Source organism: Telopea speciosissima, chromosome 7 (genome assembly GCF_018873765.1).
Source record: "Telopea speciosissima isolate NSW1024214 ecotype Mountain lineage chromosome 7, Tspe_v1, whole genome shotgun sequence".
Classification (NCBI taxonomy): Eukaryota; Viridiplantae; Streptophyta; class Magnoliopsida; order Proteales; family Proteaceae; genus Telopea; species Telopea speciosissima.
This window is the reverse complement of record NC_057922.1, coordinates 59942518-59955292: the sequence shown is the minus strand read 5'-3', so window position 1 is coordinate 59955292 and position 12775 is coordinate 59942518. Positions and strand designations below refer to the sequence as shown.

Here is a 12775-nt window from a genome sequence, read left to right as displayed (position 1 = left end):
CTTTAAGGTTAAATCTAATGTTTTCTCTATTTTCAAGCAATTTCAAACCCTTGTTGAGCGTCAATTTTCTACCAAAATAAAAAATGTGCAAACCGATTGGGGAGGAGAGTACCGCTCTCTTCACTCTTATTTTGCCTCTCTTGGCATTCACCACCGAATTTCATGCCCTCATGCTCATGAGCAACAGGACACCGTTGAAAGGTGTAATCGCCATATTGCTGAGACAGGGCTCACTCTCTTGGCTCAAAGCTCTGTCCCTCATGTTTACTGGGATTATGCCTTTGAAACGGTAGTTTACTTAATTAATCGAATGCCCACCCCCATTATTGGCAACATGTCTCCCTACCAACTTCTTACCTCCCAAACACCTGATTACAGCTTTCATAAAGTTTTTGGGTGTCTTTGCTTTCCTTTTCTTCGACCATATAACAACCATAAAATGGATCCACGATCCGCTCCTTGTGTCTTCCTAGAGTATAGCCACCATCACCATGGTTACCGTTGCATGCGTCTTGAGTCCCACCGCATTTATATTGCTCGTCATGTCCGGTTTGATGAACTCTGTTTTCCATTTCAAGAATCCTCCTCTCCCACACCTCCCTCACACCTTACCTCCCCTCCTTGGGTTTCCCTACCCTTAACTACTACCTGATCCACCGTTACCCACCGCCCCTTCACCATTCCCCAACTCCCCACAAACACCAGTCACCCAATCCCCAATTTCAAGTGTTGATCCCCTCTCCCCCTCTCCTAGTCCGTCCCCCCCCCCCTCTTTCTTTAACCCGTCAAACCACCCCCTCACTTATCACGTGCCTCCTCAGTGATCTCTATGATGACCCTTCCACAGCTCTACATACCACTATAACCCACTCACCTAACCCATCTACCCCCTCCGAACCTACATGTTATCCTCAAGTCGTGAAGGATCCCCAATGGCAGTTGGCCATGTCTGATGAGTTTGTTGCCCTACTACGCAATGACATCTGGTCTTTAGTGCCTCCTCCTACTAATGCAATTTTGGTTGGTTGTAAATGGGTGTACAGGATAAAGCACAAGGCCGATGGAACTGTCGACCGTTACAAGGCTAGGCTTGTTGCAAAAGGGTTTCACCAGCAGCAGGGCCTTGATTATGATCAAACTTTTAGCCGTGTTGTCTAACTTACTACCATCTGTACAGTGTTGACGGTGGCTATTTCTAATGGATGGGATGTTTGGCAACTCGATGTACAAAACATAAGCCTTCTTACATGGCATACTTAATGAGGAGGTACATATGACTCAACCTCAGGGATTTAAAGATTCTAATCGGCCAAATCATATTTGTTGGTTGCACAAGTCCTTATATGGCCTCAAACAAGCCCCTCGTGCTTGGTTCAACCGCTTGTCACAATTCTTGATTCAATTTGGTTTTCGGTCATCCCAAACCGATCCGTCATTATTTATCTACACTCAAGGCCCCATGGCCTCGTATGTCCTTGTTTATGTGGATTACAAGGAATCAGCCCATGCATATTGTTACTCTTCTTCAACAGCTTGCATCTAAGTTTTCTATAAAGGATCTTGGCCGATTAAGTTTCTTCTTGGGGATCGAGGCAACATACAAGTCTAATGGTCTCACTCTATCTCAGTCACGCTCCATTACTAATCTCCTGCAATGGGCCAGTATGTCTGATTACAAGCCGGTTCTTACCCCATGGCAACCACATTCAAAGCATCTTCTATAGGGGGTGTGCCCTTTTATGATCCCACAAAGTACCGGTCTATAGTGGGTGCATTACAGTATATTACCCTCAACCGTCCAGATGTGGCCTTTTCTTTGAATCATGCTTATCAGTACATGCATTGCCCTACTGAAGACCATTGGTCGATGGTGAAGCGTATTCTACGCTACCTCGAATATACAATGCATATGGGCTACACATCACCAAGTCCCCCTCTTAGGACCTACAAGCTTTCTCGGATGCCAATTGGGCTGGTGATAGTGATGATCAAAAGTCGACCGGTGGATATGCCATCTACATGGGATAGAATTTAATCTCTTGGGCATCCAAGAAGAAAAAGACCATTGCACGGTCCTCCACTGAATCAGAATATAAGGCCTTCGCCGTTGCCTATGCTGAACTGACCTGGCTCCAGTCTCTGTTTGGTGAGCTTGGTCTCTCTCATCTCAATCCCTCGTGTTATAGTGTGACAATATTGGTGCTACGTATCTCTCAGCCAATCCGATCTTTCACCACATACCAAGCATGTAGAAATTGATTTCCAATTTGTGCGAGATAAAGTTGCCAAACGCAATCTTCAAGTCCGCTTTATTTCCACAAAAGATCAAATCGCGGATATTATGACCAAGGGACTTGGTACGATAAGATTTTCTTTCCTTCGACACAAGCTGAAGATTAGATCCCTCGAATCTTCACCTTGAGAGGGTGTATTAGACCATATCCGGTCTTTCTATATTTGCTCTATCTTAAGCACCAAGCATACAATCTCTCTCAATCTCTCTTAGTATAGTATATGATCTCTCTCCATATAGTAATAACTATATTCTGGAATTAGGAGATTGAGTTTCCAAAATGTGGAATCCTCTCTCCTAGGTAATCCTCTCTTCCATATATACTCCAAGGTGTAATCTCTTCCCTAAGGCACTAATAATATTTCATTCAAATAATAGATAATTGGAAATTCGAATTTTATTCGCATCTGTATCTGCTCCGGATCTAGGTAGGAAATATTCGGATCCGGTCACAAGTCAGAGATGTATACAGATAATCGAAAGTCCGAATTCGATTCGCATCCGTATCTGTTCCGTATCTGGGTAGGAAATATCCGAATGCGATCACATCTGATCCATATTCCATTTGTTTACATCCCTCCCGGCACGCCAGTTTGCAAATAGCAAAATGGAATTTCAAAATGTCTCCGGATTGGTTTGAAACAGGTGGAATTCCACTAAATTACCAAGATGCAGAGACCTAGATTGATGTGATCGGATTCATAATCGGAGAAGCTCGGATTGATGTTATTAGTCGCGAAGATCAAAGAAGGAATTGCACATTTTCTTCCGAAACTCGAAGAATGAACTGTTAGAAGGGAAAGGAAGAGAAAGAGAGGAAACAATGGCCGAGAACTCTGTATATCCGTCGAATTCAATAGAAAAAAAAATGCATACAGAGAGAGAAAGGAGAGTTGTTTGAGTGATATGCAATGAGATTTGAATATCAATTTTGAGAAAACAAATTCAAATTTGTATGATATACTCAAAATCCTCCTTCTAGATATTGTTGAATGGCAAGTTTCAATACCCAATATGGTATGATATACTCAAAATCCTCATAGATATTGTTGTTACAGCTTTCTACTCTCTATCTTACAACTGTACATTCCATGTTTTTACTGTTTACATTTTGATCCTTACAATCTTCATCTCTTCAAATATGTGCACATAGTATCCGAGATGTATTCATCTAATGTACTCAGAGGTGGAAAAGTAGGAGAGATTTCAGTCAAGTTTTTGAAGCTGCAATGCCTAGCAATAGTATATATTTTGCTTGCCTTGTTTTTTTGTCAGTTACAATTGTTTGGGAGATTAATCCTAGATGCATTCATGCATTGAAAGACGAAGAAGTGTTGGTTAGACATCTCAGAGACAAAGAATCATATGTCAAGACTATCAAGGTTGCAACTACAAATTGTTTTATTTATTTGTTTTAGAAGTTGAAGGTTCTGATAAATCTTATGAAAGTTTTGGCAGATTGAAGATAACAATGTAATTGACTGCGTTGATATCTACAAACAACCCGCTTTTGATCATCCTTTGCTTAAGAACCACACAATACAGGTTTTCCTCTTTTCTTTGATATACATGATCTCCAAATTACAAGAATGTTTTTTTATGAATTCTCCAATTATTGTTGAGGATTAGACAAAATTTGTCTCGGCTTGTTCAACTGTTGTCTATTATAACTAAAATTCTTTTCTGGTTCAACAGATAAGACCCACATCATATCCGAATGGGAAAAAAATAGATAGCTCTGCAATCAAGATCACAAAAGTAAGATGCCCAAAAGGAACAATCCCCATTCAAAGGACTAAACCATATAGAAAAAAATTTGGTCACAAGTCTTTCACCTTTTCAGATGCTTCAAATTCTGGCCATGAGGTAACTATTGAAATCATTTCTGCTTTCCCCTTTTTTTTGGAATATTTTCTCAGTTAATATTTGTGATTCAATCAGGAAACACAATTTATTCTCTTCTTTTGATGTGTATATATGGACTAGTATGCCATAGCTTATGTGAAAGGAGGCAAGTACCATGGAGGACATACTAGCATAAATGTATGGAACCCAGAAGTGGAAAGTGGTGAATTCAGTGTGTCTCAAATCTGGGTTGTTTCTGATGAATCAAACAGTATAACCACTGCTGAAGCAGGATGGATGGTAAACTTCCTTGTCTTCTGAGCAATTTTCTTTTTTCTTGTTGTGTAGGCTCTCTTTTGAAATTTCTCTGAAAACTTAACAGAAACACAGTTGGAAGAAAATTTAACAGAATTAGCGCGAGTTATTAAGTAATTGAAATTATCCAAAAAAAGACATGAGATCCAACAGTGTGAAATAAAAATCACAATATCAGGGGGGAAAAAAGGTTTGCATATCATGGCTCAGAAACCAACAAAATGTACACTTGCATCAGTCAGTAATGCATTTCAATGCAGTGAAATATTTGCATTTGATTTAGTAATCTTTAATTTAATTTTTCCACTATAGAATCAAATCAATGATTGACTAGCTAATTGCCTTTGTTGTCACAGGTTTATCCAGGTTTATTAGGAGATAACCAGACGCGGTTCTTCTTATATTGGACTGTATGTAACTTTTTCAACACCAATTAACCTGTTTCAAACACCACATTCTGTATTTATTATAGCGCTAAGTATCATATTCAAAGGAAAAGATAATGGCTTATAAACATTCTTGTGTGTTAGTGTTTGCCCTTTAATTGTGTATATTTTTCTGCACTAATTTGAGACATATTCATACTTCATGTCTGTATAAGAGACATTCATTTGGTCTTCAGAATGATGGCTACAAGCAAACAGGTTGCTACAATCTGCAGTGCCCTGGTTTTGTTCAAACAAACAAAAACATCTATCTGGGTTCCATCATAAAACCAGTTTCAATCTACAATGCAGAGCAGTTTGATATAACTATTGCCATATTCAAGGTAACAATGATTTTACATTTGTTCACTGAAGTAAAAATAAAAAATTAATTCTCAATTTCAATATCTCCTCAACTGTAAGAAATCAAATCCTATATACTGAATTAAAGAATGATAACAATACTACAATGTTTCAGGACAAAGTAAGCGGAAATTGGTGGATCCAACTGCAAAACGAGCTTTTAGGATACTGGCCTGACTCTATCCTCACAGGTTTAGAAGGTGGTGCATCTATGGTGCATTGGGGTGGCGAGATCGCGAATTCACAATCAAATGGATATCATACAACTACTCAGATGGGCAGTGGGCATTTTCCCTCTGAAGGATATGCAAAATCAAGTTATTTTCGTAATCTTCAAGTGGTTGATAGTAGTACCAACATTATGGCAAACCCAGAGGGTATCACTCCATTTGCAGCTAAACCTCAGTGCTATGATGTGCACATCAATGAAAATACTAGTAATAGCTATGGTTACCATTTCTACTATGGAGGGCCTGGTCTCTCCCAAAACTGCCGATGAGAACATCATGAGATGCAGGTTCTTGTAGTTCAACTTCTTCTAGTTGTACCTTGAACGATTTTTTGTTGGTAGTGGTAGACCCCTTAAAGTCATGAACTTGGTCTTCTACAATAAGTAGTCTAACAGAGGTCGAACTACAAGGCCTTGCAGGGCCAAACATGGCAATGTTTCCATCTTGGTAAAGTTTTGGATGATGGTATTGGAAATTGTTGGAAATATTAATAAATAAATTGAGAATATAGAACTTATCTCAGCTGTTTTATCCTTGAATGAAGCAACTGTGTACAGTAGGAGAGATTGATACATGAATAAAATCAGAGGTAGGAGACCAGCTGGTGGATCAGATGGTCGGAATTCTCAGAAGCACAAACCAACAAGAGGCCGTGGAAAATTCACCTAATCTGTCGTTGTTGCAATCGCTGAAAGCTACAGTGGAAGCATCACCGCAGGTATTAGCTTACCTAATTAAGATGAAAACGAAGGTGAGGACATTGCAAAGTGAACAACCCTAAAAACATAATAGCCAGGATGTATGCTCGGCTGAGCCTAAGCCTAAGCATGTGGCTGTGCTATACGGGAGAGAGCAGAGGAAAGAGAGAAAGAGAGAACGCGAGAAACTGGGTGAGAGAAGAAAACTAGAAAGGATGGGTCGAAGGTTACCGACTTAACAAAGTTGCATCTTAGTTGCTCAGGTCATCGGTGGAGGAGAAGATGGTATTTGTTGCAGGGCTTTGTCGTCTTTAATAATGAGTTTCCAACAAAAGGAAAGGATTGGGTTGAGGTTAAAATGGATCCGGACCCTCTACGGCGCGCTGCCCGTAGCGAACTCTGCGGCATAGATTGAGCCGTGTACGCAAAGATCACCTTACCCCTGCCCAAACGCCTTGCTCAAGCGGGGGTAAGGCAGTCATTGCATGCACAACCCTTGTTTTGCTGCGGCACGGACCGAGCCGTGTGTGCAAAGATCACCTTATCCCTGCCCAAACGCCTTGCTCGAGCTGGGGGTAAGGCAATCATTGCACGCACAGCCCTTGCTGTGCCACACAGGCCACTACGGGCAGCTGGGCCATAGACGATCTCAATTGGGTTAAAATTGTCTTTTCATTTTTTTGGATTGTTTTAAGTTTACCTCATTACTCTAAAGGGTGACGGAAGTGATTTTTAAACTTGGAGGGAGTGTCGTGACTCGTGACTCGTGACTCGTGAATATTGGGTAAAGTACAAGGGAGATACATGAAAATTACCCTTTTCAAAAAAGAGAAGACATTTGGCACTAAAAAAGAAAACATAGATGACATAGAAAACTAGTTGTTATTGGTGGCGTCCAAAGCATTCTAGACGGCACATATTGAAAGATCGTTGACGTTGGTGACGCATCAAACGATGCTCATTCAATGCCAGGAATATCTTCAACGGCAGAGAAAATATAGTGTATGTCAATAAGGTTCATGACAATGACAAGCCCCAACTTTGAACACACTATGGCTGATGTTAGCCTATTTGATGTCAGCAATAGAAAAATAGATTAAAGACCAGTTGAGAGCACAAAAAAAACTTCACACACACCAAAGCCGCCTTGGTGCGCACGCGTTAAAACAAATCCCGAACTCACCAGGAACAAAAGACTATAAGGAGTTTTTCTTCCAAAGAACCAACCCGTGCAGTTCTCTTTTTTTTTGTTTTTTTCTTTTGGAAAAACTCTTGCAGTTCTCATTATACAATATGAATCACGCTCTACTCTTCCATAAGAAATGTGAGACTAAACAACTTTTGTGTTTGTTTTTTGGTAAGATGATACTAAACAACTACCATTATTATGCTTTATAAAAAATATGGGGAGGGCATGGTTCTAAGAATCGGTATCGTATCGCTCATATCGGGGGATACATACCGGTCTTGCTAGTCACCGATGCCGATACCGTATCGATAATATGATACAAACAAGGGGTAAAATGGGTAGAAAACTCATTTTTTAAGGATATTCAGGGGTAAATTTATCCAATACAGTCGATCTAGGTCAATACTGTATTGGTATTGTATCGGCTTTGCAGGTTAACGATACTCGTTCCAATACCGTGCACTAAAACCATGGGGGAGGATCAGTGGTTCAAACCTTGTGGGTGTCAATCGGTTCGATTTCGATTTTCGGTTCAGTTCAAGATCCAACATGTAGAAACCAACCCAAAATCAAATAGGAACATGTGTTTCCAAACCATAACTGAATCGACATAGTTTTGATTTCGGCTTAGTTTGTATTCGGTTCCTTGTTTGATTTTATATTTGATTTTGACTCCGGTTTGTATTTGGTTTGGCCCTATTTTTGGTGTTTGGGCAAACTTCTTACATCTTTACAATAAAGAACCCCTTATTTGTTATAGCAATAATCCTCTAAACTTTTCACAAACATTAAAATGGAATAAAATTTATCATCCCAGTTAATTAAAACGTTAAAAAAATGATTTATTCAGTTTGAAAATGGGTAATACAGTTCGGGTTTGACGGTTTCAATCATGAATCAAACTTGAATCAAACCAATGAAAGATTTAAGATTTTGAAACCAAAATCAAACCGATTTAATTCGGTTACTTTTGATCCTGTTTTAAACAGCCGGTTTCAAATTCGATTTCGGTTTTTTGGTCCGGTTCTTAGAGTGCGTTTGGTAACGTTCAGAACAGCGTTCTGAACAATTCTTTTGTTCAAAAAGAACAAAAAAACATGAAAAAATGTTTGGTTTTAAGGTTCGTTTTTTCGTTCTTTTAGAACGAACCGGAGGTCTTGAGCACCAAAAGAACAAGAACGACAATTACATCGCAATATCGTGAAAACCCATGATTTTGAGAAAGAAGCCAACAGGCTCGTTGCCTCCTTGCAATAGATCTGGGGAAGAGGAGGAAATAGGAGTAGGGGAAGAGAAGGAAATAGAAGGAGCAGAGGAAGAGAAGGTACCTACAACTACGGCCAAACCATGATCTCATGTCTCTCTCTCTCTCTCTCTCTCTCTCTCTCTCTCTCTCTCTCTGGCTCTCTCTGTCTCGCTCGCTCCCGCTCACTCTCTTTGTCTTCGAATTGGGTCACCAACCCTATACTTCGAAGGATTCAGCCGAAAAGGTATGGGATTTCAGAAAAAATTTTGGTATGATTTGGGAATTTTGTATGATCTGTAATTTTAGGGATTTTTTTGGTGTGATTTGGGAATTTTGTATGACCTGTGACAAGGTTCATGTTTCTGTTTTTTCCTCCTCTTTTATCTCAATTTTATTGGTTTTTTTATTTTGAGATCTGGTTTAAGAGTTGCAGATCTGTACGAATTCATTTTCGGTTCTCACTGTTCATTTGTTTCGATTTTTTTATGCAGATGTGTTTCGATTGCAATGCGAAGAATCCGACATGGGCATTCATCACATATGGGATTTTTCTTTGCATCGATTGCTCCGCTGTTCATCGAAGCCTGGGTGTTCACATCAGCTTCGTGAGGTAATTCGATTGAAAATGGGGATTTTTAATTTGAATTTGGTTGGTTCTCAAATTATGCCTGATGATTAAGGTTCTTTTGGCTGATTTGATCTAGAACAAACCTGTATGGTTTGCTCAACGTTGATTTATTTTGTTTTCAGTATTAAATATTGTCGATTGGTTGAGCTCAGGTGTTAATCAACTGGTTTCTTTGTATGGACTGATATTATGTGATTGTTGGACTATGTTCTGTAAGATGCCAACTTAGATTGGAAGGCTTGGCATGGTAGTCAGGTGATTCAGGTCTCTAGCTAAAGGAATAATTCTTACAAAGCATTTGGTTGTACTTCAATCTCCTCCCCCCACCTCCCCCTTTCTAAATGAATAAGCACTTCAATTAAGAAGACAAAGAAACCCCACTAAGTGGGACGACAAACCAGATATTGCTCTATACAATAAAAGGTAAAGCAACATAGAAATATGGTGTCCTTGATGAATAGACTCCCTTAAAGATACATCTATCTCTAGCACATTCACTTATGAATTTGCAGAACTAGTTCTCTATGGGATGATCATGATGAGATGTTCTTACATAAGCATGAGGATCATTATGAATGTGTTTCCTTTTTTTTTTTTCAATTGCACAACACAGAACAGTCTGGTTAGTAATTGGGAATCAAAGTTTGGAGCTTCAGGTTAAAGTAGAGAGAATCGAAGAGATTTTGCATTATGATGTTGTGCCTAATTCCTCTTCTTTTGCCCCCTCCCTCCTTTTATATCCTCTTGGCTTTCATTGTTTGTGTTTTTTTCCTCTGATTTTGGTTTAGCGTTCCAGCTAGTGTTATTGAGTTGGGTTTGGATTAGAAAGGGGAAGGAAACCCTTCTCCTTAGCTGTTTTTATGGCTCCCTTGTACATCTCTTCTAAGCTGTACTTGAACTCAAATCCAAGATCTGTAAGTTTTTTAGAGGAGAAAACGACGACTTTCAGGCTTTCACCTGGGAAGTTAAACCTGCATGACATGTACCATTTTAGTATTAATTATCAAAGGACCTCCTAAGAACCAGACCAGCAAAATATATTCGGTTCCATTTTTAATTGTTAATTTTGTTGTTAGGAGATGCTGGAAGTTTATTATAACAAAGGAAAATTCAGGAAGGCTTTAGCAGAGTGCAAATCTGGGATTTGCTTAGAATTGAAGACAAAGATTTTATAGAATGGAGATTACAGGCCACACATATAGGGTAAAAACGCTTTCCCTTTCCAGAGCTTTGTTGAGTGATTTCTTTTGTGCTTCTTGGGCCATTAAAATTCATTCATTGCAAATTAATTCAAAAAAGAATGGAGAATATAATTTGGTTCAATCTGTTGTGTTAATTCATTGACAGCTTGATGGGTCTTTAGCTCAAATTGGTGGAGCACTTGGAACATGAGCATGTTCCAAGAGGATGGTGGTTCGAGTCCACCAAGGCCCTCTTTATTCAACTGTTCATAGCATAGTCAGTTATGCCACTAATCCACACAAGAACCCAATTTTAATAGCATCTTTGAAATTTGACATATTTTTATACTTACTTTAGTTATGTTAATCAGATATTTTAATTTTATGCTAAGGTTGCTAAGAGAAAAGGATTTTACAAGTCTTTTTTTGGTATAATTGACAAAGAAATGGCATTATTATAATTAACATCAAATAGGGAAGAACAGGTTTTATCAAACACCATTTTCGTTTTGACGGCGTTCTTGAGACCGTTACCAAACGGTCATTTTCAGTCTCGAACGCCGTTCCAGACTAGAAACACAAAAGAACGTTTCTAGTCAAGAACGGGCGTTCTTTGTTCGGACCGTTACCAAACGTGCCCTTAACATTTCATATTTTTTAATGGACCAAAATACCCTCATCTAAATCCGTTATTTCAATGTCCCCTTCTTGGCGGGATAATCTTTCCAGTTTGCAATAGCAAAATGGAATTTCAGAATTTCTCCGGATTTGTTTGAAACGGGTGGAATTCCACTGGATTACCAAGATTCAGAGATCTAGGTTTGTAGGCGCAGGAGAACGCAAACTCATCATCGGAGGAGCTCGATTATCAAAGAAGGAATTGCAGATTTTGTTCCGAAACTCAAAGAGAGAGAGGACATGATGCCCTAGAACTCTGTAAATCCAAATGAGGAAAGACAGTGAAGAAGGGAAGAGAGACAGGAAACGATGCCCCTTACCTTCCTACAGTGACCTGAGAAAAGATGTGGTTGTTGACAGAGAAGAAAAGGGTCCTCGAGGTGGAGCGCGTGGAGCCCTACCGCCTGGAGTCTTTAGGAAGATGGATTCGTTCTAGTTTTCCCCTATTTGTGGTTGAAATTCATGAGATCATTTTACCCAGGGCAGACCGGACAAGATCAAACCAGCTATCCAGGTTGGTTAAAAGCCTAAGAAACAGTGCAAATGGAAGTTTCAATACCCAATATGGTACGGAATAAGTTGAGGTGGGTCTTTTTTTCCCCACTAAGTTTTCATTTCTTAGCATTTTGTGATAATGATTGGCCATAAGATTTGAATAGCAAATTTGAGAAAACAAATTTGTAACATTTAGTGATAATGATATGCAATAAGATTTGAATAGCAAAAATCCTCCTTTATATTGTTGTACAGCTTTCTACTCTCTTATCTTTTCACTGGCAAGCTGTAACTGCAATATCCTTTACGTGTTGGTCCTTCCAATCTTCCATCTCCTTAAATATGTGGACAGAGTATCTGAGATGTATTTATATGGTGTACTTGGAGGTGGAAAATTAAGAAAGATTTCAGTTAAGTTGAGAGCATTGAACCAGAAATGCCTAGCAGTAGTGTATATTTTGCTTGTCTTGTTTTTTTATCTGTTACAATTGGTTGTGAGATTAATCATAGATGTGTTCATGCATTGAAAGATGAAGAAGGGTTTGTTAGACATCTCAGAGACAACAAATCATTCGTCAAGACTACCAAGGTTGCGACTACAAATTGTTTTATTTATTTGTTTTAGAATTTGAAGGTTCTCATAAATCTTATGAAATTTTTGGCAGATTGAAGATAACAATGTAATTGACTGCATTGATATCTACAAACAACCTGCTTTTGATCATCCTTTGCTTAGGAACCACACAATACAGGTTTTCCTCTTTTCTTTGATATGACATATTCTCAACATTACATATTTCTTCAATTTCAATAGGCCACAGGATACAGTTTTGGTTACCTGCAGTGCCATAAGTTTTCAGAGCACTGGTTCATTACAAGAATATTTTGTGAATTCTCCAATTATTGTTGGGGATTAGACAACACTTGTCTTAGCTAGTTCATCTGTTGTCTACTATGACTAAAATTCTTTTCTGGTTTGATAGATAAGACCCACATCATATCCGAATGGGAAAAAAGTGGATACCTCTGCAATCAAGATCACAAAAGTAAGATGCCCAACAGGAACAATCCCCATTCAAAGGACTCAACCATATAAAACAAAACTTGGTCACAAGTCTTTCACCTTTTCAGGTTTTCCAGATTCTGGCCATGAGGTAACTATTGAAACCATTTCTTCTCTCCCCTTTTT

General features: G+C 39.0%; 1 long non-coding RNA gene across 1 annotated transcript; it reads left to right on the top strand.

Moving 5' to 3' along the window:
- The first annotated feature begins 12135 nt into the window (after positions 1-12135).
- Positions 12136-12760, top strand: LOC122667183. Its single transcript, XR_006333770.1, has 3 exons — positions 12136-12175; positions 12252-12338; positions 12570-12760. It is a non-coding gene; the product is annotated as an uncharacterized LOC122667183 (long non-coding RNA).
- Positions 12761-12775: the final 15 nt, after the last annotated feature.